This window comes from Phocoena phocoena, chromosome 6 (assembly GCF_963924675.1).
Source record: "Phocoena phocoena chromosome 6, mPhoPho1.1, whole genome shotgun sequence".
Taxonomy (NCBI): Eukaryota; Metazoa; Chordata; class Mammalia; order Artiodactyla; family Phocoenidae; genus Phocoena; species Phocoena phocoena.
The window spans coordinates 14,121,394-14,147,068 of record NC_089224.1 but is presented as its reverse complement, the minus strand read 5'-3'; positions in this window follow the sequence as shown (position 1 = coordinate 14,147,068).

The following is a 25,675-nucleotide window of genomic DNA, read 5'->3' as shown; positions in this document are numbered from 1 at the left end:
TCCCACATGCCACGGAGCGGCTGGGCCCGTGAGCCATGACCGCTGAGCCTGCGCGTCCAGAGCCTGTGCTCCGCAACAAGAGAGGCCACGATAGTGAGAGGCCCACGCACCGCAATGAAGAGTGGCCCCCACTTGCCACAACTAGAGAAAGCCCTCGGACAGAAACGAAGACCCAACACAGCCAAAAATAAAAATAAATAAATTAAAAGAAGGCTCAACATTTAAAAAAAAAATAATAATGATGATTATGGTCATGGTCGTGATAGCAAGAAACTTTAATCTACATTCTTTGATTGCTAGGGAAGCCAAACATCCTTTAGGATTATTTCCTCTCTCCCTCCCTCTTTCCTTCCTTCTCCTTTTCCTCCTCTCTTCTTTCCTTCTATTTCTTTCTCTATATTTTGGTAATGGTCATATTATATCCTCTCTCTCTCTTTCTATCATTATCAGGTATAGTTTTTAGGAATATGTATTTTTTTGTTAAATGAATTAGAAAAACTTTTCATTTTTTTTCTTCCACACTCACATAATTTATTTGTCATGAACATTAAATCTTCTTGGAAGTTCAAAGTAAAAGTGGACCTGGAATTATCTGTTGGGACTATAGTATTTTTCAGATGTAATTTTTCTAAACAAACAAACAAACAAAATCCCCTTTTGCTATATCCATGGTCAACTCATTTCTTCTAATTTTTAAGCCCATTGAAGTCATAAAATTTTGAGACAAGTGTACATTTCTCTTTCAAGACAAATGTGTCAGAGAGTTTTATATATTTGATTATTTATTAAAAACTCCTTTTGTTTCATTAGTTATATACTCTTAACTTTGTGAAGTTTTTTTCTATACCTCTTTTTAAAATGGATTACAAAAATTTTTATACTCCAATTAATTAGTAAAGACCAGTACTTCATTTCTTGGGGCGGCACCATTTCTTTAATCTATAAATGGTCTTCTTTTTCCCACTTAAGGCTTTTGTTGTGGAATTATTTACCTGTTAATTGATGCTGCGTGTACTTTGCTTTAGCATTTTATAAATTATTCTTGGTCTAAAATATTCTCTTCATTTTACTGATGATAATTCCATCTAACCTTATTTCAGAAGAGTATGTATTGGATAAAAGGGCTGTTCTTTGCTTTCGTTATCCACTCTATAGGGATAATCAGAGTATCTTGATTGAATATTTTACCATAACTCATGTTTGGTCTTTTTTTTTTTCCATTTTGTCTTTTGTCTCTTTTGCTCTTCCAGCTAAGCTTTTTTTTTTTTAAACATCTTTATTGGAGTATAATTACTTTACAGTGGTGTGTTAGTTTCTGCTATATAACAAAGTGAATCGGCTATACATATACATATATCCCCATATCTCTTCCATCTTGCATCTCCCTCCCTCGAACCCTCCCCACCCCACCCCTCCAGGAGGTCACAAAGCACCGAGCCAATCTCCCTGTGCTATGCGGCTGCCTCCCACCAGCTATCCATTCCACGTTTGGAAGTGTATATATGTCCATGCCACTCCCTCACCTTGTCTCAGCCTGCCCCTACCCCTCCCCGAATCCTCAAGTCCATTCTCTATGTAGGTCTGTGTCTTTATTCCCGTCTTGCCCCTAGGTTCTTCATGACCATTTTTTTTTTTGATTCCATATATGTGTGTTAGCATCTGGTACTTGTTTTTCTCTTTCTGACTTACTTCTCTCTGTATGACAGACCCTAGGTCCAACCACCCCACTACAAATAACTCAATTTCGTTTCTTCTTATGGCTGAGTAATATTCCATTGTATATATGTGCCACATCTTCTTTATCCACTCATCTGTCAATGCACACGTAGGTTGCTTCCATGTCCTGACTATTCTAAATAGAGCTGAAATGAACATTTTGGCACATGACTCTTTCTGAATTATGGTTTTCTCAGGGTATATGCCCAGTAGTGGGATAGCTGGGTCGTATGGTAGTTCTACTTTTAGTTTTTTAAGGAACCTCCATACTGTTCTCCATAGTGGCTGTACCAATTCACATTCCCACCAACAGTGCAAGAGGGTTCCCTTTTCTCCACACCCTCTCCAGCATTTATTGTTTCTAGTTTTTTGATAATGGTCATTCTGACTGGTGTGAGATGATATCTCATTGTAGTTTTGATTTGCATTTCTCTAATGATTAGTGATGTTGAGCATTCTTTCATGTGTTTGTTGGCAATCTGTATATCTTCTTTGGAGAAATGTCTATTTAGGTCTTCTGCCCAGTTTTGGATTGGGTTGCTTGGTTTTTTGATATTGAGCTGCATGAGCTGCTTGTAAATTTTGGAGATTAATCCTTTGTCAGTTGCTTCATTTGCAAACATTTTCTTCCATTCTGAGGGTTGTCTTTTTGTCTTGTTTATGGTTTCCTTTGCTGTGCAAAAGCTTTTAAGTTTCATTAGGTCCCATCTGTTTATTTTTGTTTTTATTTCCATTTCTCTAGGAGGTGGGTCAAAAAGGATCTTGCTGTGATTTATGTCATAGAGTGTTCTGCCTATGTTTTCCATTAAGAGTTCAATAGTGTCTGGCCTTACATTTAGGTGTTTACTCCATTTTGAGATTATTTTTGTGTATGGTGTTAGGGAGCGTTCTAATTTCATTCTTTTACATGTAGCAGTCGTTTTCCCAGCACCACTTATTGCAGAGGCTGTCTTTTCTCCACTGTATATTCTTGCATCCTTTATCAAAGATAAGGCGACCATATGTGCGTGGGTTTATATCTGGGCTTTCTATCCTGTTCCATTGATCTGTATTTCTGTTTTTGTGCCAGTACCAAACTGTCTTGATTACTGTAGCTTTGTAGTATAGTCTGCAGTCAGGGAGCCTGATTCCTCCAGCTCCATTTTTCTTTCTAAAGATTGCTTTGGCTATTCAGGGTCTCTTATGTTTCCATACAAATTGTGAAAGTTTTTGTTCTGGTTCTGTGAAAAATGCCAGTGGTAGTTTGATAGGGATTGCATTGAATCTGTAGATTGCTTTGGGTAGTAGAGTCATTTTCACAATGTTGATTCTTCCAATCCAAGAACATGGTATATCTCTCCATCTATTTGTATCATCTTTAACTTCTTTCATCAGTGTCTTATAATTTTCTGCATACAGGTCTTTTGTCTCCTTAGGTAGGTTTATTCCTAGATATTTTGTTGTTGTTGTTGCAATGGTAAATGGAAGTGTTTTCTTAACTTCACTTTCAGATTTTTCATCATTAGTGTATAGGAATGCCAGAGATTTCTGTGCACTAATTTTGTATCCTGCTACTTTACCAAATTCACTGATTAGCTCTAGTAGGTTTCTGGTAGCATCTTTAGGATTCTCTATGTATAGTATCATGTCATCTGCAAACACTGACAGCTTTACTTCTTCTTTTCCAATTTGGATTCTTTTTGTTTATTTTTCTTCTCTGATTGCTGTGGCTATGACTTCCAAAACTATGTTGAATAATAGTGGGGAGAGTGGGCAACCTTGTCTTGTTCCTGATCTTAGTGGAAATGCTTTCAGTTTTTCACCATTGAGGGCAATGTTAGCTGTGGGTTTGCCATATTTGGCCTTTATTATGGTGAGGAAAGTTCCCTCTATGCCTACTTTCTGGAGGGTTCTTATCGTAAATAGTGTTGAATATTGTCAAAAGCTTTCTCTGCATCTATTGAAATGATCATATGGTTTTTCTCCTTCAATTTGTTAATATGCTGTATCACATGGATTGATTTGCGTATACTGAAGAATCCTCGCATTCCTGGGAGAAACTCCACTTGATCATGGTGTATGATCCGTTTAATGTGCTGTTGGATTCTGTTTGCTAGTATTTTGTTGAGGATTTTTGCATCTATGTTCATCAGTGATATTGGCCTGTAGTTTTCTTTCTTTGTGACATCTCTGTCTGGTTTTGGTATCAGGGTGACTGATAGAACGAGTTTGGGAGTGTTCTTCCCTCTGCTATATTTTGGAAGAGTTTGAGAAGGACAGGTGTTATCTCTTCTCTAAATGTTTGACAGAATTCGCCTGTGAAGCTATCTTGTCCTGGGCTTTTGTTTGTTGGAAGATTTTTAATCACAGTTTCAATTTCAGTGCTTGTGATTGGTCTGTTCATATTTTCTATTTCTTTAGCTAAGCTTTCTTATTTGGTTTGGCTTTCTCCAATAATTTGGGAAACATACCTATTTTTGCATTTTATGTCTCGTTAACTCAAACTTTTAAAACTATCCTAGAAATTTATTTCTGTAATAATTAGAGTCAGTAATGGTAAAACATTAACTGTCTTTCATGTAAAGGGGGAATAAATTATTTTCTGTTTTCTACGCTTTTGGTGCTATTTTCTTGGATTTTAGACCTACTGTTTGCTTGGATTTCTCTTTGTCACCAGATTAGTGTTTTCCAAATTTACCTAATGATAGAAATCACATCAGACTTTGGCTGCTAACCCAGATTGTTTGGTTCCATCCTAACCTACTGACTCATACTCTTCAGGAGTGGGCACGGGCATTAGTATTTTCAACTTGTACTCAAGGTGTTCTTTGTTTTAAGAAGATAAGAGTTTATTTTCAACCTTTGTATTCAATGGATATTTTTTCTGCAAACGTCAATTGTGTTCAATTCAAGAGTCTTTCTTTGTTATCTACCTATTTATCTATTATTACTGCTAGAGTTTTTAAAAGTTCTTTGTGTTGAATGCTAATATCTGTAAATTGCATCTTCAGTCTTTGGATGAAAACTTTTGCCTTTTAGCCATCTTAATGCTTTTGCTTTTAATTGTGAAACTTTTAGATATTTAGTTTTTTTTTATTTCCAATTTTGTACTTTATACACAATGCTATCATGAACATCTTTGTTCAATTACCCAGACATGATTTGATAAATATTAACAAAGTTCCCTCTAAAAGACTGTATGAATTCAGAATCCTGACAACAGTGGTACAGTTGCTCTATTGACTGTTATTAATTTTTTTAATCACTGGAACTCTGAGAGACAAAAACCAAAGTTCACTCTAATTTATGTTTTTCTTAATTAGATGACTGAACATATTTTCATATAGTAATTTTCTATCTGAATTTCTTAACTTTCATACTCAAAACTTCTCTGCACTATTTATTCATTTAAAAAATAAAATGTAGCACCTAGTATGTGCCAGACACTGCTCCTGGGGCTTAAAACACAGTAATACATTTACTCTATCACTAAAATAGTCATTTTCTTTAATGTGTGAGAGATTTCATATATTAAGAATTGAATCTTTCCCTATCATATAATTTGAAAATGATTTCTCCCGTTTATGATATTGCGAGTTTTATTTTTAACTTTATTATGATAGTTGAGAAGGAGAGAACCAACTTTATTTTGTTGAAATTCCTAGCCATTTACCCACATTCATTAAGCAATCCTTTGCTTACTGATTTGAAAGGCCATCCCAAAATGTACTGGTACAAGAGATATCTGCAAACATAATGTTTTTAAAATGAATTTTATAGTGCGTTTATACATCTTTTAGAGATTTAAAAAACATAGTTAAGAGTACAGAAAAAGTTACATCTTCCCCTATATTTTAGCTTATTTAATGGCATCTATCTAATAATCTCAGATCTCTACAATGCAGCCAAGAACCTCCTGGAGGAAAAGAGGCTTGTAAGCATCTACATTCCACATGACAAAGAGCAGGCATTAAATCTCAGCCTCTTAGAATCTACACATTGTCAGTCGAGAGTCTAGTCAAGTGACCTTGATTGTAGCATTCCTGATTCACTAAGATTAGAAAGTATCGGGCTTCCCTGGTGGCGCAGTGGTTGAGAGTCTGCCTGCCAATGCAGAGGACACGGGTTCGAGCCCTGGCCTGGGAGGATCCCACATGCCGCAGAGAAACTGAGCCCATGCGCCACAACTACTGAGCTGCGCGTCTGGAGCCTGTGCTCCGCAACAAGAGAGGCCGCAACGGTGAGAGGCCCGCGCACCGCGATGAAGAGTGGCCCCCACTCGCCGCAACTAGAGAAAGCCCTCGCACAGAAGTGAAGACCCAACACAGCCAAAAATAAAAAAAATTTTTTAAAAAAGAAAGTATGAAAAAAAAAAAAAGAAAGTATGAAAGGCATTAAATCTATAAGAAGGCTTATAACGAGCAGTGAGAAATTATGTTAAACCTTGACAATAACAGAAAAGAGAGATGCAGAGCAAAATACAGGCATGAGGAATAAATAACACAACGGTTGAAGGTCATTTAATAGAGTAACAAATAATTTACTCACTTCAAAATGTTATAAAAATTGATTCTCGAAGGGGCTTCCGGGAAGATGGCGGAAGAGTAAGACGCGGAGATCACCTTCATCCCCACAGATACACCAGAAATACATCTACACGTGGAACAACTCCTACAGAACACCTACTGAACGCTGGCAGAAGACCTCAGACCTCCCAAAACGCAAGAAACCCCCCACGTACCTGGAAAAAGGAATAAACAGAGACAAAAGGATAGGGAAGGGACCTGCAACAGTGGGAGGGAGCTGTGAAGGAGGAAAGGTTTCCACACACTAGGAAGCCCCTTCGCGGGTGGAGACTGCGGGTGGCGGAGGGGGAAATCTTCTGAACCATGGAGGAGAGCACAGCAACAGGGGTGCGAAGGGCAAAGCGGAGAGATTCTCGTATAGAGGATCGGTGCTGACCGGCACTCACCAGCCCGAGAGGCTTGTCTGCTCCCCCGCCGGGGCGGGCGGGGCTGGGAGCTGAGGCTCGGGCTTCGGTCAGAGCGCAGGAAGAGGACTGGGGTTGGCGGCATGAACACAGCCTGCAGGGGGTTAGTGCGCCACGGCTGGCCAGGAGGGAGTCCGGGGAAAGGTCTGGACCTGCCGAAGAGGCAAGAGACTTTTTCTTCCCTCTTTGTTTCCTGGTGCGCGAGGAGAGGGGATTAAGAACGCTGCTTAAAGGAGCTCCAGAGACGGCCACGAGGCGTGGCTAAAAGCGCGGACCCCAGAGACGGGCATGAGACGCTACGGCTGTTGCTGCCACCACCAAGAAGCCTGTGTCCAAGCACAGGTCACTATCCACACCCCACTTTCGGGGAGCCTGTGCAGCCCGCCACTGCCAGGGTCCCGGGATCCAGGGACAGCTCCCCCGGAAGAACGCGCGGCACGCCTCAGGCTGTGCAACGTCATGCCAGCCTCTGCCGCCGCAGGTTTGCCCCACACTCGGTGCCCCTCCCTCCCACCAGCTTGCGTGAGCCAGAGGCCCCGAATCAGTGGCTCCTTTAACCCCGTCCTGTCTGAAAGAAGAACAGACGCCCTCCGGCGACCTACACACAGAAGTGGGGCCAAATACAAAGCTGAGCCCCTGGGAGCTCTGAGAACAAAGAAGAGAAAGGGAAATCTCTCCCAGCAGCCTCAGAAGCAGCGGATTAAAGCTCCACAATCAACTTGATGTACCCTGCGTCTGTGGAACACATGAATAGACAATGAATCATCCCAAATTGAGGAGGTGGACTTTGAGAGCAAGATTTATTATTCCTTCCCCTTTTCCTCTTTTTCTGAGTGTGTATGTGCATGCTTCTGTGTGAGATTTTGTCTGTATAGCTTTGCTTCCACCATTTGTCTGAGGGTTCTATCCATCCATTTTTTATTTTTAATTTTTCTTTAATTTTTTTCTTAATAATTACTTTTTATTTTAATAACTTTATTTTATTTTACTTTATCTTCATTCTTTCTTTCCTTCCTTCCCTCCTTTAGACAACGAATCATCCCAAATTGAGGAGCTGGACTTTGAGAGCAAGATTTATGATTTTTTCGCCTCTTCCTCTTTTTGTGAGTGTGTATGTGTATGCTTCTGTGTGAGTTTTGTCTGTAGAGCTTTGCTTCCACCATTTATCCTAGGGTTCTATCCATCTGTTTTTTTTCTCTTAATAATTATTTTTTCATTTTAATAACTTTATTATATTTTATCTTACTTTATTTTATTTTACTTTATCTTCTTTCTTTCCTTTTTTCCTTCCGTCCCCCTTCCTTCCTTCTTTCCTCCCTCCCTCCCTCTCTTTCTCCTTTCTTTCTTCCTTCCTTCCTTCCTTCCTTCCTTCTACTAATTCTTTCTTTCTACTTTTTCTCCCTTTTATTTTCAACCATGTGGATGAAAGGCTCTTGGTGCTGTAGCCAGGAGTCAGTGCTGTGCCACTGAGGTGGGAGAGCCAACTTCAGGACACTGGTCCACAAGACACCTCCCAGCTCCACATGATATCAAACAGCGAAAATCTCGCATAGATCTCCATCTCAACACCAGCACCCAGCTTCACTCAAAGACCAGCAAGCTACAGTGCTGGGCATCCTATGCCAAACAACTAGCAAGACAGGAACACAACACCACACATTAGCAGAGAGGCTGCCTAAAATCATAATAAGCCCACAGACACCCCAAAACACACCACCAGACGTGGACCTGCTCACCAGAAAGCCAAGATCCACCCTCATCCACCAGAACACAGGCACTAGTCCCCTCCACCAGGAAGCTTACACAACCCACTGAACCAACCTTAGCCACTGGGGACAGACACCAAAAACAACGGGAACTACGAACCTGCAGCCTACAAAAATGAGACCCCAAACACAGTAAGATAAGCAAAATGAGAAGACAGAAAAACACATAGCAGATGAAGGAGCAAGATAAAAACCCACCAGACCTAACAAATGAAGAGGAAATAGGCAGTCTACCTGAAAAAGAATTCAGAATAATGATAGTAAAGATGATCCAAAATCTTGGAAATAGAATGGACAAAATGCAAGAAACATTTAACAAGGACCTAGAAGAAATAAAGATGAAACAAACAACGATGAACAACACAATAAATGAAATGAAAAACACTCTAGATGGGATCAGTAGCAGAGTAACTGAGGCAGAAGAACGGATAAGTGACCTGGAAGATAAAATAGTGGAAATAACTACTGCAGAGCAGAATAAAGAAAAAAGAATGAAAAGAACTGAGGACAGTCTCAGAGACCTCTGGGACATTAAATGCACCAACATTCGAATTATAGGGGTTCCAGAAGAAGAAAAGAAAAAGAAAGGGACTGAGAAAATATTTGAAGAGATTATAATTGAAAATTTCCCTAATATGGGAAAGGAAATAGTTAACCAAATCCAGGAAGCGCAGAAAGTCCCATACAGGATAAATCCAAGGAGAAATACGCCAAGACACATATTAATCAAACTGTCAAAAATTAAATACAAAGAAAACATATTAAAAGCAGCAAGGGAAAAATAACACACAAGGGAATCCCCATAAGGTTAACAGCTGATCTTTCAGCAGAAACTCTGCAAGCCACATGGGACTGGCAGGACTTATTTAAAATGATGAAGGAGAAAAACCTGCAACCAAGATTACTCTACCCAGCAAGGATCTCATTCAGATTTGATGGAGAAATTAAAACCTTTTCAGACAAGTAAAAGCTGAGAGAGTTCAGCACCACCAAACCAGCTCTACAACAACTGCTAAAGGAACTTCTCTAGGAAAGAAACAAAGAGAAGGAAAAGACCTACAATAACGAACCCAAAACAATTAAGAAAATGGGAATAGGAACATACATATCGATAATTACCTTAAATGTAAATGGACTAAACGCTCCCACCAAAAGACACAGATTGGCTGAATGGATACAAAAACAAGACCCATATATTTGCTGTCTACAAGAGACCCACTTCAGACCTAGAGACACATACAGACAAAGTAAGGGGATGGAAAAACATATTTCATGCAAATGCAAACCAAAAGAAAGCTGGAGTAGCAATTCTCATATCAGACAAAATAGACTTTAAAATAAAGACTATTACAAGAGACAAAGAAGGACACTACATAATGATCAAGGGATCGATCCAAGAAGAAGATATAACAATTGTAAATATTTATGCACCCAACATAGGAGCACCTCAATACATAAGGCAAATACTAACAGCCATAAAAGGAGAAATCGACAGTAACACATTCATAGTAGGGGACTTTAACACCCCACTTTCACCAATGGACAGATCATCCAAAATGAAAATAAATAAGGAAACACAAGCTTTAAATGATACATTAAACAAGATAGACTTAATTGATATTTATAGGACATACCATCCAAAAACAACAGAATACACATTTTTCTCAAGTGCTCATGGAACATTCTCCAGGATAGATCATATCCTGGGTCACAAATCAAGCCTTGGTAAATTTAAGAAAATTGAAATTGTATCAAGTACCTTTCCCGACCACAACGCCATGAGACTAGATATCAATTACAGGAAAAGATCTGTAAAAAATACAAACACATGGAGGCTAAACAATACACTAATTAATAACGAAGTGATCACTGAAGAAATCAAAGAGGAAATCAAAAAATACTTAGAAACAAATGACAATGGAGACACACAACCCAAAACCTATGGGATGCAGCAAAAGCAGTTCTAAGAGGGAAGTCTATAGCAATACAATCCAACATTAAGAAACAGGAAACATCTTAAATAAACAACCTAACCTTGCACCTAAAGCAATTAGAGAAAGAAGAACAAAAAAACCCCAAAGTTAGCAGAGGAAAGAAATCATAAAGATCAGATCAGAAACGAATGAAAAAGAAATGAAGGAAACGATAGCAAAGATCAATAAAACTAAAAGCTGGTTCTTTGAGTTGATAAACCATTAGCCAGACTCATCAAGAAAAAAAGGGAGATTCAAATCAATAGAATTAGAAATGAAAAAGGAGAAGTAACAACTGACACTGAAGAAATACAAAAGATCATGAGAGATTACTACAAGCAACTCTATGCCAATAAAATGGACAACCTGGAAGAAATGGACAAATTATTATACATGCACAACCTGCCAAGACTGAATCAGGAAGAAATAGAAAATATGAACAGACCAATCACAAGCACTGAAATTGAAACTGTGATTAAAAATCTTACAACAAACAAAAGCCCAGGACCAGAGGGCTTCACAGACAAATTCTATTAAACATTTAGAGAAGAGCTAACACCTATCCTTCTCAAACTCTTCCAAAATACAGCAGAGGGAGGAACACTCCAAAACTCATTCTACGAGGCCACCATCACCCTGATACCAAAGCCAGACAATGATGTCACAAAGAAAGAAAACTACAGGCCAATATCACTGATGAACATAGATGCAAAAATCCTCAACAAAATACTGGCAAACAGAATCCAACAGCACATTAAACGGATCATACACCATGATCAAGTGGGGTTTATCCCAGGAATGCAAGGATTCTTTAATATATGCAAATCAATTAACGTGATACACCATATTAACAAATTGAAGGAGAAAAACCATATGATCATCTCAATAGATGCAGAGAAAGCTTTCGACAAAATTCAACACCCATTTATGATAAAAACCATGCAGAAAGTAGGCATAGAGGGAACTTTCCTATGGGACTGACCTAAAATAAAAACACCAGACTCCAAAGCACAGCTGAACTTCCCCATTGGCAACACTTCAGATGTATTGTCCTATATCATTGCTGTGAGAGTTAGGTGCTGTCCATATGACTCCACTAGGAGAGCACAGTTGGAAACTGAGGCCTGGTTTCTCCTGGACACTGCACTACGCACCCTTTTCCTTTGCTTATTTTAATCCATATGATTTCAATTTGTAATGAATTTTAACCATGAGGATGACAGCTTTACTGAGTTCTGTGAGTCCTTCTAGTAAATCACTGAAGCTGAAGGTGGTCTTGGAATCCTTGACACAGTTGCTGAGACAGCTAAACATCTTCAGTAAGTGCTTGCTAAGTGTCACAAGAGTTACTGAAACTTCAGTTTGGAAATGGCTACCAAGGAAATCTGAGCTGTCACAAGAGTTACTGAAACTTCAGTTTGGAAATGGCTACCAAGGAAATCTGAGCTACAGCTGGAGCTGGAGCTTGAATTCTGGATTTCATGTGTATCACTCTATACTTAAGAGTGGAAGCTGCATGCCAAAAGCATTATACCCAAGGAACATACCTGGCCCAGCTGTGGAGTAAACCAGAGAAACTGAGAGGTCAGAGGGGTCCAGTCTCATGCTCAAGGCTAGAGGTAAGGATACAGTTTTGAGCCAGGTATTTGGGTTTACACTTACTACCTCCTAACTTTGATGAAAAGTGTAAGTTAGTTAACCTTTCTGTGCCTCCAACTCTCACATTATATATTTCTAAAGAAATATATAAAATCATAGAGAATTTTAAGAAGCAAGTATCAACAATATTAATATAGAGGTATAAGTCTTTATCCCACAAGCCATGCCTGTTTGTCTTTCTTCTGAATATTCACATTCAGGATTTGTCCTTTGTATACTCATATTCTGGCTTCTTTCTCCTAAGGAATTATTCTCATCAGCTATATTGCCAGGGTGGGATTAATGCTGTAAAAGATATTAATGTTTTTATGATTGTGTTATTTATAATCATACTGTTTTATAACAAATTACACTCCACGATTCAGTGCCAGCTAAGCAGAATACGCAAGGTGAAACTCTAGAGTCCTTGAATCATTTGAGTTGATGGAGGTGACCACCCCTGTCACTTGTAAGCTTTGTGACATGGTGCTTGTCACTTAAGTTCCTAGACACTATTTACCTCTACAGAATTCCAGTGATGAAAACATCAAGGTCACTTGCATTTTTGGAGGATTAAATGAGAAAATGCATGGAAGATGATCAGAGTCAGCCCCAGGAGTAGATACTACAAACATATGTTGTTTGTGTTAATATTTGTTCTGAGGAGGTACCATGTGTCAGGCACAAGGGTAGTGATTCGAGGATTTAACAAATATTAAGATATGGTTAAACATATGTACATAAGAATGAAAATAGATGTGCATCTAGGTGCTTATGGTTCAGTAAGGAGACCGACATGCATAAAGATACAACGCAGCAGAGGTAAGTGAGTTGGGGAAGGGCATTTCAGGTAGAGGGTAGAGTCAGTCTTAGTTTGTGCAAAGGTGTGATGAGTATATTTAAGAGACAGTGAAAATTAAAGTTTCCAGAAGCTGGAAACTAGGCTGTGTGGGCGGAGATAAGGAGGGTCAGAGAGGGCACCCAGGTACTGGAACTGAATCCTTTTCTCCACAATGTCACCAGTGTTTCCTCAGTTGCTTTCCTAAAGGCAGAGACTGTAGAGGCATTTGGACTCTCTGTCTTTAAGCTTTCCCTTTAGACTGTGCAGTATGTTCCTTCAGAAGCTAAAACAAATTACCCTTATTGGCAGATGGCTGAGACTACTGCAGTTAAGGCTGTGTGGCGTGTCTGCATTTCCAATGAGATCCTTCTGATTTATTTCATCTGCAGTAATTAAACTTGCCTTTCCTTGCAGCAATGACTTAAAAATGCCAGGCGCTCTGGGCCTCATTGAAGAAGTTTGTCGCTGTCACTGTTGGGTTACCCAGATGCATCTCAACTCTTGCTGTGGCCATTTCAGATTTTCACCTGCAAACTCTAGGAACGAGGTCCTCAGCTACCGTACTGAGGTGCAGCTCACAGCCTTTCCATCCATTAGAACCAAAGACTGATAACACTCTCATCTCTTTCTTTGTATCCCAACAGAATGATGACGCCATCCTAGGGTGTGTTTGTCAGGGTTCCCCAGGACAGTAACAGGGGAACAGGGCTCTGTCAAGCTATAGAGAAAAGAACCATTTTGGAATATTGTATGCACCTTAAAGGATGCAAAATATAAAGACTTCAAACAAAAATAAATAAATAAGCTTCTTAAGCACAAAAAAGAATGCAATTAGTGCCAGAATTCCACTTCAGAAATCCACAGACATTTAAACTAAGTTTCTAATCCCCAGCCTTCAATAACATGCTTTGATTGTCTCATTGAAGAATCTGCAGGCATATCAGGAACAGTGCAGAAAAAACAAAGGAAGCCAAGTGAAAGGCACATGCAGTAGAAACACTCTTTGCACAACATTGCTGGATAAGATCATTCTTCAGATAAAACTCAAAGGAGATAGCCAGGTATAATATTGTGATTTATAATAAGATATATATACTTGATCTTAGGTCACTGTTGTTCCTGGCACACAGCCTGTAAAGCCTTTGGTATTGCCGATAATGAACGTGATAAAGATGTCTTTCTTTATGTTAATGAGGTGACTTTTGGAAAACACCTAAGGATGGGGACTGGTTGCCAGGGGAGCCAAACATGTGATTAGAGGGTTGGAACTTTCAGTCCCACCCTCTTGACCTCCAGGGAGTGGAGGGTGGCTACAATCACCAATGGCCAATGATTTAATCAGTGGTGCCTATGCAATAAATCCTCCATTAAAACCCCAAAAGGACAGGGTTCGGAGAGCCTCCAGGTTGCTGAACACATCCAAGTACCTGGAACGTGACGCAACCCAACTCCATAACGACCGAAGCTCCCAGGCTCAGGACCCGCCCAGACCTCACCCCATGTACGTCTTCATTTGGCTGTTACCTTTAGTATCCTTTGTAATAAATCTGTAATCTAGTGAGTAAACTGATTTCCTGAGTTCTGTGAGCCTTTCTTGCAGATTAAACGACCAAGGAGGGGGGTTGTGGGAACCTCTAATGTACAGATAGTCAGAGGCACAAGTATCATCTTGGACCTAAGATTGGCATTGGAAGTGGAGGCGGACTTGTGAGACTGAGCCCTGCTTAACCTGTGAAATCTGACGCTATCTCCAGGTAGACAGTGTCAGAATCGAGTTAAATTTATGGGACACCTGGCTGATGTCCCCAGAAAATTGATGTGTAAAAAAACCAAACACACACATTGGAATTAGTGTCTGAATTGTACCAAGTATGTAGGCTATTGGGAGGTGGGTGTGGGAGAATGAAAGAGGCACTTTGGATGTGGCAACCAGTAGGGTTTGGTAAGACTGGAAGGAGAGTGGGTGGTGGGAGTGGCTGGAGATAAGAATAACTAATTATTATACAATTATAATTATATGGCCAACGTCTTGCTCACTTACTCCATGTAGGGCACTGAGCTAAGTCTGTTAAATGCCTTATCTCATTCAATCCTCACCAGGGCCCTGTGAGGTAGGAACATCATTATCCCAGTTTTGCAAAGGAGTGAACTGAAATGCAGAGATTGTGATGTACTGGTCAAGGTCATTCAGCTCTGTAGCTAGGCAAAGGTCAGGTGATAAAAGTTCTTATATTCCAAGCCAAACTTGGAGTTTACCTCTGAAAGCAATGGGGAGACGTGGAAGGATTTCAACTAAAAGAGTGGCATGCTCAGACCTGTATTTTGTAAAGATAGATTTGGAGGTGGGAGTGGAGGAGGAAAGGGGGAGCCAGGGGGCAGAGGAAAGCAAATCAGGACCAATTAGAAAGCCTTAGCCGATATCTGGAGGTAAATGATGAGGCAGAAACTGGGCAGCTGGTGAGAAGGGAATAGCTTTGAAAGACAAACTATAGTGGACCATCATGAGCAATTCAAGAGTTAAAGCAATGTTCTCAAGCAGATATTAATGACATTTTATTATTTTATATTTCCCAAAGGATGATGGGAATCTGAACAATTATACAGGATTCGCACCATGGTAAATATTTACTTGGCAATTTGGAAAATCTGATTAGTGATTAATAGAGTTGTTTTAAACTCATGGGCCACAGTCATTAAGAAGAAGAAAATTGGGCTTCCCTGGTGGCGCAGTGGTTGAGAGTCCGCCTGCCGATGCAGAGGACACGGGTTCGCGCCCCGGTCCGGGAAGATCCCACGTGCCGCGGAGCAGCTGGGCCCGTGAGCCATGGCCGCTGAGCCTGCGCGTCCGGAGCCTGTGCTCCGCAATGGGAGGGGCCACAACAGTGAGAGGCCTGCGTACCACAAAAAACTAAATAAATAAAATAAAATAAAACTGCCTCTCTTGTTGCATTATATTTTAATTCCAGGCAGGAAGGCTTATTTAGCACCCTTTGTCACAGAGCTCATAAACAACAGTTTTTAAAAGTGAGACAACATAAACATGGTATCATCCTGACACTGCATGAGTCAGCCTCTACAAAACAGGACAAATTTCCTCAGCCCCAGACCAGTAGTCTGTTTATAAGGGGTGAAAGCTCATTCCCTAACACCACCTCTTAACTCATGCCCTTGAGAAGAAAAATAAAGTTACAGATCTCTAAGGGAACTGCAATTAAAAAAAAAAAATCACTTGGTTAGCAGCCGCAGAAACAGATTCCCTCAATTTCTCTCATATCTTCACAAAAACTGGTCAAGGTCAAATTTGCACTAGTCATGGTTTTCCCCCTAGAAGAAAAGTAAAAGCAGTAGCTACTTATGATTTTCCAGAAAAAGCCAGACAAGAGAAGTATCAGAACTTGAGTCCCGTTTACCTGGCTTCAGAGTACCTTTCCCCATAATAACACGAGCGCCCTGGGGATTCAGGGCATGAAATAGCATGGTTCAGAATTTTTCAGAAAGGCCAATGGGAGGTTAAGTTCCTGCTAAGTCCTGTATTTTATATCTTAAAAATTATAATCTGTAAATAGTTTGTTATTTATGTTGAATTTTCATAAATCATGTTCAAAAAAGCCTTCATATTTAGAAGGCTGGATAACTTTTTGAGAAATGCAAATTAAACCTCAGAATGGAAAAAGGGATCAAAGTTGATATAGATTATCTTGGCACAATCCCTAAATCTTAAAAGAGGTGAGAAGCCATGAAATGATAATATATAAAAGAAGGACATCGTGTAAAGTTTTCTGAGCAATTTGTTGTTTTTTTAAAATATAACGTATACACCAAAATGTGCACAGACTTTAAGTGTATAAGCTGTTGTATTTTTACAGTGATCCCATCCATGGAAACAGTGACCAATTCAAGAATCAGAACCTGGTCATCACTTCAATCACTACTTTCTCTTGAACGATGAAATTACAGACAATGTTTGTATCCTCTCAAAATTCATTGGTTGAAGCCCTAACCTTTAATGTGATGGTATTTGGAGATGGGGTTTAGGGAGATATTTAGGGTTAGATGAGACCATGAGGGTGGGTCTCTCCCGAAAGATGCACAAAACAGAAGTCACATGGGCAGATAGCAAGATGGTAGCCACCTACAAAACAAGAGGAGAGGCCTCAAGATGAAACCTGTCTTTCTGACACCTGGATCTTCAACTTCCCAGCCTCAAGAACAGAATAAATTACTGTTGTTTAAGCCACCCAATTTACAGCATTTTGTTATGGCAGCCCAAGCAGACTGAGACAAATGGTAACCACTGTTCTGACTCCTAGCAGCATAAATTATTCTTCCTTGATTTTGAATTTTATATATCTAGAATTACACTGTATGCATTCTTCACGTTTAGCTATTTTACCTTGGTATAATGAGAAATTCATCCATATTTCCCAGAATAAGGAAATACTTTTTGTATTTTTAGTTTACTGAAAGGTTTCCTTTTCATTCTTTTTTCTTTAACTCTGAACAGTGTTGAATTTTCTCAAATGTTTTTCTGCATCAAGAGATAATGTGATTTCCCCACACACATCATTTTCCTGCTAATATGCAGAATTGCTTCATTAGCTGATTTGCAAATATTAGCTTACTCATATTGGTGGAGAAAGATCAGTTTAATCAAGATGTATTATCATATATATATCAAATATATATCATATCTATATGATATATAGATATATATATCATATGCATATTGCTGGATTCACTGTGCCAAAATTTTGGTAAGAATATTTGCATCTACGTCCACAAGAAAGATTGCTGTGCAATGTCATTATCAAGTTTTGAATTCAAGGTTATATTGTACTCAAAAACAATAGGGAAGGGTGTTCCCTTTGTTTCTATTCCTTGAAATAATCTTTTAAGATTGGTGTTATTTTTTTTTTCCTGAAATACTTGGAAATATTCATTGGTGAAGTTATATGAGGATGTTTTTTGGGTTTTGTAACAACAAAAACAACAGTTTTTGTTTTTTGTGTGTGGAAGGTATTTTAACAATGGGTTCAATTTCTTTGCTAAATATTAGGCTAGAGATTTTTGTTCCCATTACTTTCAGTCTGAGTAGTTTTTTCTTAAGTAATTTATTTATTTCATCCCAATTGTCAAACTTATTGGCAAAAAGTTGTTTCTAACATCCTCTTTTCACTTTAATGCATGTAGGGGATATGTACTGATGTTCATTCTTTCTGTTGGTTACTTGTGTTTCCTCTCCCTTGCTGCCTTTCTTCTTTTCTTCCTTCCATCCTTCTTCTTCCTTTCTTCCTTTTGTCATTGATCACTACTTCTAGGTTTTTATCAATGTTAAGTTTTTAAAAAGAGTCAACTTTTGTCTTTGTACTCTTGTATTTTATTAATATCTACTGTTGACTTTATTATTTTCCTTCTCTTTTATTTAATTTAGTTTTCCTGGGTATTTTTATTTACTAGCTTCTTTCTCTTCTAATATATGCATGTAAAATTAAAATTTTGCCTCTGAGCCCTACTTTAGCTGAATCTCACAAGTTGCTAAGTGTTGTATCTTTGCAGTAATTCCATTCAAAGTATTCTCTAATTTCAGTTGTAATTTCTTCTTTGACCCACAAATTACTTAGGAGAGCACTGTCTAATTTCTAAAAGGTTGGAGATGCTCAAGCTATGTTGTTATTATTTATTTCTAGCTTAATTCCACTGGGGATTGGACATCATACTCTGAACATTATTAAACCTTTGAGTTCGATAAAGCTTCCTTCACAGTCCAGCATATGATAATTTCAGTGAATTTTTTAACTCATTTTTCTCTCTGTGCTTCATTTTGGGTATTTTCTACTAACTGTTCTCCCTAGTCACTGCTCTGTCTTCTGTTATGTTCAATTTGCTGTTAAAATCACCAATTCAGAGATTGTTATTTTTCTATTCAATAATGTCCATTTGATTTTCTACATATGCTCTAATTACATGTTAAAATTGTACATTATTAATATTTTCCCTCTTTTCCTCTATTTTCTGGAACATTCTAATCAAATTTATTTTAAAGAGCTTGTCTGCCAACTCCAGTATCTGGACTACTTGCTGGTTTACCCTCTAGTGTCTATTTTGTATCTTAGGGTTTGGCCCTATATCCTATCTCTTCACATGTTTAGTAATTTTTTATTGAATGCCACACATTTGGGTAAAAAAATTGTAGACGCTTCAAATTACTTTATCTACCATAAGAGAGGTTTCCCCTTTCCTTTGCTAAATAGTTAGGAGACGATTGTGTTAATCTAATCACCAACTGCTCAGGGCCAACACTGAGGTGCAGTTGTGTTAAGGTTTGGTCAACTTCTTTTTTGTACCTGTTCCTAGGGCATGGCCCCTCAGGGCTTTCAATTGAGATCTTTGTAAATCTTTGTCTCCTCAGCAATAAAAAACTGCAGGAATTTCTGCTCTAATTTCTGGGGGGTTTCAGTTTAGCTCTTTAGCCTTCCATCCCACACAGCATCACAGTTTGACAATTGTCTTGAGGAAGAGACCAGCTGTGTTTAAAGTCCCTCAAATTTTCAATTTTATCACTCCATTTCTGAATAAATGACAAAAGCTCTGCTGATTTCTCTGTCTACAGGAATGGTCCTCTTTCAGAGGTCAAGCCTAGATCCTTAGATTATAGCTGTACCAGATCTGCAAGTACCTCCAGGAAAAAAGAAGTTAGAGCTTTGCATCTGTGTCAGCTCACCACTCCAAGGGGGGTTTTCAGTTCTCATCCCTTGCTTTCAGGTTTCCTGCCCCTTGTAAGTATTTGTTTTCTAAGTAGCAGGAGGCTGTGGAAAATTCCACTCAGCTTTTCCGAGACTTGGGCTTAGCTCTTTAGTCTCCTATTCTATGTAGATTTGTAGTTCAGCACATGTATTAAAGAGGAAATTGGCCATCTGTTTGAGGACTTTCGTATCTCTAAACCTGTCACTCAAACCCTTCATGACTGCTCCAATCTCTAGTGCTTATTTTATACCCCAGTAGTCCACAACCAGGCTGAGTCCAGGCTTTCTCTGTAGTCCTCATAGTTCTGTGGTTCTCTGACACATTAAATCTTTAAAAATTGTTATTTTATCTGACTTGTCTGGTTGGTTTCAGCAGGAGCATTGGTCTGCTATGAAATTCTCTATCTACCCCAAAGCAGAAGTTCTGACTTGGCTTTTTATATAAATTAAACAAGTGTCATTCCTCATTTTTTTACTTCTACACGGAAGTTACGTTCAGATCTTCTGAATGTATACCCAATAGCTTTACTTGGGGCTTCTCAGCATATAAATGAAAACTGACAAAATAATTTTATTTCAAAGAAAAGGAAAATCCACACATCATAATTTATTTCATCTTTTCTGAAAGTTGCTGGGTGTTTTTAATCTACAATCACTGATAAGAGAAACCATCAAAACCAGTTTTTCTATAAATGTTAGCTTTTAGATAACATCTAGACTTATGACTTCTGAATAAGAATTTCTTTACTAATAAATTTTATAGCAGATCATGTCTTTTTTGTCCCCTGTCCCCCCCTTCAGTGACACTGATTGCAGATTAACTCCACTCTTGCCCCACACCTCGACTTCAAGCATCCAAACATGACCTTCTCCCTCAGTGTTGTTCACCAGGAGTTTTGATACTTCTGAGTTTCATAATAGAATTTTAGTTGGGAAACATGCTTGTAGAGGGATTTGAGACTGTTTAAATATAAAGGCATTTGATATCAGCATTTGTCTGGTATAATGGGATTGAGAAGTTCTGACACCTCTTTCCTTTGGTAGAACAATAACAATGGTAATATTAGTGTAGAGGTTTTTTGCTTACAAAGTAGCTTTACATAATCTCATATTTACATCGCAAAAATCATATAACCAAGTTATCATTATCTCCATTGGAGAGAGTTATTGATTTCCCCAAAGTAAAGTGGCTAGAAGTAAACTGAACTGGGGCTCAAATTCAGGTCTTTTTATAAATTCCGTGCTGTTTCCTTTTACTTCATTGCTTTAGTGAGGATAACTAGCATAGCAAGTATTGTGCTAGAAACTGGGAAACTGTAATCATATAAGGTCCTGCCCTTATGTCTACATAGTCCATGAGAAAACACAGGCTAATGACTCACAATTTTCAGACAGTGTAATAAATATCACACTATGCAGATGATAATATAGGAACACAGAGACTTAATATTTAAATTAAAAACAATGGATTGATCTCAGGTGGCCTTGGCCTGCAGCAACTTGAAGCAAGGTTTTGGTTCCTGGCCAGAGATAGAAGTCAGACTACAGCAGTGAGAGCGCTGAATCCTAGCCACTTGACCAGTGTCCAGTGACAAGGCCTTGACCTGTCAGCTGTGTAGAACTGAATTTCCACAGACAGATGGAAAGCAGTGAAACAAGTAAAGTGTTTATTAGGAGGAAAAAAGGTACGTGTGGATAGACACGTGGGCGGTCTCAGAGAGAGTCGTGCCCTCATGGTAGTTTGAATCACTTATATGGGGCATTTTTTCCGGTTTCCTTTGGCCAGTCTCTTGCTTTGCCTGGTTCTGAGTCTGTATTTGGTTTATCTCAAGGTCCTCCCAGGTGTGCATGTGCATCTCTTAGCCAAGGTGGATTCTAGCGAAGAGGCCAATGGGTAGGTTGACATCACCTACTATGGGATGGCGACCCCTCCCTTTTTGACCTTCAAGGAGTCTTTCTGTGCATGTGCAGTCAGGAAGGTCTCCTTGACCTTGAAAATGAGAAATATGTGGTCTCTTATCTGGGCAGGGCTTAGCTCCTCCTCCTCTTCATCTTGGAGTATTTGTCCACAGGGGACAAACTCCAGCTGTTCAGCGTGGGACCCACCTATCTCCTGCCTCAAGATTAGTAAAGGTTTATCTGAGGAATGACAAGTGCTGAGTTTTCAAGGTGCAAGGGTTGGGCTAAGAATAAAGGAAGAACATTTTCCAGAGGCAAAAGTAAATGGAAAGACACATGCTCTAATGTTCTAAGTACAATATTCCACCTGGGGAATGGTTCAGAGGCAGTGATTAACTTATACTCTATTAAAGATTCTTAGAGCTAGAATTGTTCCCCAGAGTCTGCCCAGCCAGTCTACCTGTTAGTAGCCACATAGCATCTTAATGATACCAGCCAAGTGGTCATTAGTCCATAAAAAAAAAAACAACTTTATATTCTTTCTAATAATATTTTCCATTTGCTAATAACACTTATTTCAGAATTATTTCAATAAATAATCTTCAGAGCTCATATACTACCTGTTTCTGCCTTGGGTAAGATTAAATGATGATAGACAAGCAAGAGCACAAACAATAACAAACTAATATTTCAATTTGTTAAACTCATCATATATTTTACCAACTATTCTTGAAAATGTCACTGCAGCCTTTGAGGACATTAATTTCCTTCCACATGGAGCAGGTCATCAAAAACTCAGCTAACTTTGGTTATGTTTAATGGACCAAAATTTACAATTTTTTATTCTATCAACTTCAATATCCTTTACTTTCATTTAGTGACAATTTTCTAACCTAAAAAAGATGATAGAGAAAATAATGTAATTTTTATTATAATAAAATGCAATTAAATGTATCACTGATCCTACTGTAAATTAAAATAGTTTATCAGTCATAATAATTGTTAAATTTTTATAAAAAGTATACTTCTCAAGATGTTACATATCTTATTTCATCCTCACATTTTACGACATTATGAACCACAAGCCCTTGGTCACAAGTGCTGAACCTGAGTTAAACTCCTTTTCAAATCCAGTGATTTTCCCATTACTCCATGCTGCCTGACCACTAGTCTCCCTCTTTTCCTCTCTCTTTTTTTCTCTTACAGCCTGTTCTTCTAAAATCTTATTATACCTTGTAAATTCTATAGTGAACAGACTGGAGTTTCCTTCCCTGGAGTTTAGGCTTTTGATTAGAGTTCCTGAATCCCATAACCAAATGACGAATGACTTTGACATTAGGGAGCTCTCTCTTTGTGTCAATTACTGAGTATTCCCTTTCTGAATCTTAGATTCATTTTTTATTCCTGACACAGATGTAGGACTTGACCTACTTTCTAAATTTATATTACATTGCACTTTACCCTCACTTCTAACAACCCAATTTATCTCATTGCTTTGAAGAAAAAATTGATGTGAGCACACTTCTTGGTGAATGTGATATTGTGGTTTATAAGAAATATATATTTGTCCATTCGGATGAAATATATTTCTCATATATATTTGGTATTTGTCCACAGCTCCTGTCTCAGAGTTCCCAAAACCCTTAGAATTTCTTAAGTCTTGAAAGTGATAAAAGTGTCTTCTATTATGCTAATGAGGTGACTTGTAAAGCACCTAAGGATGGCGGCTGGTTGCCAATGGAGTCAACCAGGTGATTGGAAATTTCAGTCCCACCCCCTGACCTCTGGGGCAGGGCAAGGGGCTGGGGACTGGGTCAATTACTAATGGCCAATAATTTCATTAATCATGCTTATGTAATGAAGCCTCTACAGAAACCCAGACAAGGTTCAGAGAGCTTCTGGGTTGGTGAACACCTGGAGATGTGGTAATAATGGTGCACTCCCAGAGGGGATGGAAGCTCCAGACTTTTGCCATGGTTACTCTATGCTTCTCCTCCATCTGACTGTTCCTGAGTTATATTCTTTTATAATAAACCAGTGATCCATAAATAAAATGTTTCTCTGAATTCTGTGAGCCACTCTAGCCAATTATGCGAACTGAAGGAGGGAGTTGTGGCAACCTCTTATTTAAAGCCTGTTGGTCAGAAGTACAGGTAACAACCTGGGCTTGTGATTGGCATCTGAAGTGGCGGGGAGGGTGCAGTCTTGTAGGACTGAGCCCTCAACGTGTGGAATCTGATGCTATCTCTGGGTAAAGAATGTCAGAATTGAATTAAATTTAGGACAGCCAGAGAATTTCTTGGTGGGAGTGGGGGCAGGGAAATCTTCATATATTTGGGGACCAGAATTGAAGTTCCTGAGAAGGTGATGGAGACACACAAGGAAGAGAAACATATAATAGGGAAGAACTGGGTTTTTCCTTACACAGGAGAAGATCTGTGACTTTTTCCATTTCGGTGAATTTTTAACTTAAACTCTTAGCAAGCCCATCAGCTCAAGATGAGATGTGTAAAACTACTGAAGAGATAGCAAGAAGAAAAAAATTAAAACTTATCCTAGTTTGTCACTTAACTGAAAGGTTAAGTATATCAAAATAGACCTTGGGGTCAAGCTCATTAAAACCATAATCTTCACAAGCAAGCTTGGGGAACAACATTCTGGTAAATCATTTCTATCTCCCAGTGAAGATATTGCAAAATGGAAATTAAGATTAAAATATAAGAAAACCAGAGGATAGAAGAATTTAAGAACAAAGAAAAAAGGGTGAATCTTATTAAAGCAATAATACAATAAAATTTCCAGAGCTGAAGAAATGTCCTCAGATTTAAAAGTACAGCTGAGTTACAAAACAATACATGAAGAAAATTTCAAAAGTTTCCAAGTGAAAGAAAATCACATGAAGAATATTTGGGATTTGAATGCTTTCAGATTTCTAATTAACTATTGTTTCACATAGAGAAGTGACATAATCTTATTTACAATTTTTATATAATGACTCTGATGCTTGTAAATAAATGAATTGTAATGAAAGCAGGGAGGCCAGTTAGGAGGCTATCACAACCATCTGTTGACCTAAAACATATAGACTGTCAGTTATTTCTCCAGCAAAAACAAATTTATTCAGGATCAGGAGAGAATTGCAATTCGGGGTGTGCAACAATAGCAAGCCACATGCAAGTCCCTGCAAAGCAAAGGAAGGAGAACTCTTTTATAGAGGGAAAAGGGAAGTTGGGAGGGCTATCATAAACAGAGTCCATGGCTTTTCATTGGCTGGGTTGTTGCTAGAAAAGAAGTAATCTTTCTTCTTCCTTTTGGGCTCTGCTACCATCATAGGACCTGAGAGCTCCCCCTCTGGCCTCTCACCTCTATATAATTCAGGTTTCTGTTTACTAATTATTTTACACATCCCACCAATATGATGATGATAATGAGGATGGAGAGTTATCATAGATCTGAGATACAATCAATAGGAGTATGGAAATAAGGAATCCTAGGGGAGGGAGACTTACCAACTTACAAAATCCCATAGATACTTCCCATATACCTCATCATGACTGAAAGTGACACAAAGATTGTATCTGCAGATAAGCACAGTCTGAAGATCTGGAATTCTTTTCACAACATCAAATAACCTTTACTTTTATATCTCTACATTACATACATATATTCTTTTGGCTGAGCCAGTTCCAAGATTAGACCCCAAGAGACCTTGTACACTTCCACTTTTTCTCTTGGTCCTCTGCTTTCCCCAACAGAACAAGATTAAGTCTACCTTCTAGAGGGCGAGGGGCCCCATGAGACAGAGCTGAGTCAGTTGCCCAGCAAAGATCTCAGAACTGTGAGAAAGCCCAGCTAAGATGTGCATTAGACTAGCTGAACTTCAGCTGACCACAGACATATGAGAGCCTCACTGAGCCTAGACTAACAGCCAACTTCACCTATATTCATGAACAATAATAAACATTTTTTAAGCCAATGAGTTTTGTGATGGTTAGCTATGTGACATCATTATGACAAAGACAACTGCTACATGCATCTTCTAGGGAGGAAAATATGGTCCAGAGAGGTAATTTACAAAATTGTTTGCAAAGAAATTTGCCAAATGGCTCAGTTATTAAGTATTAGAACCA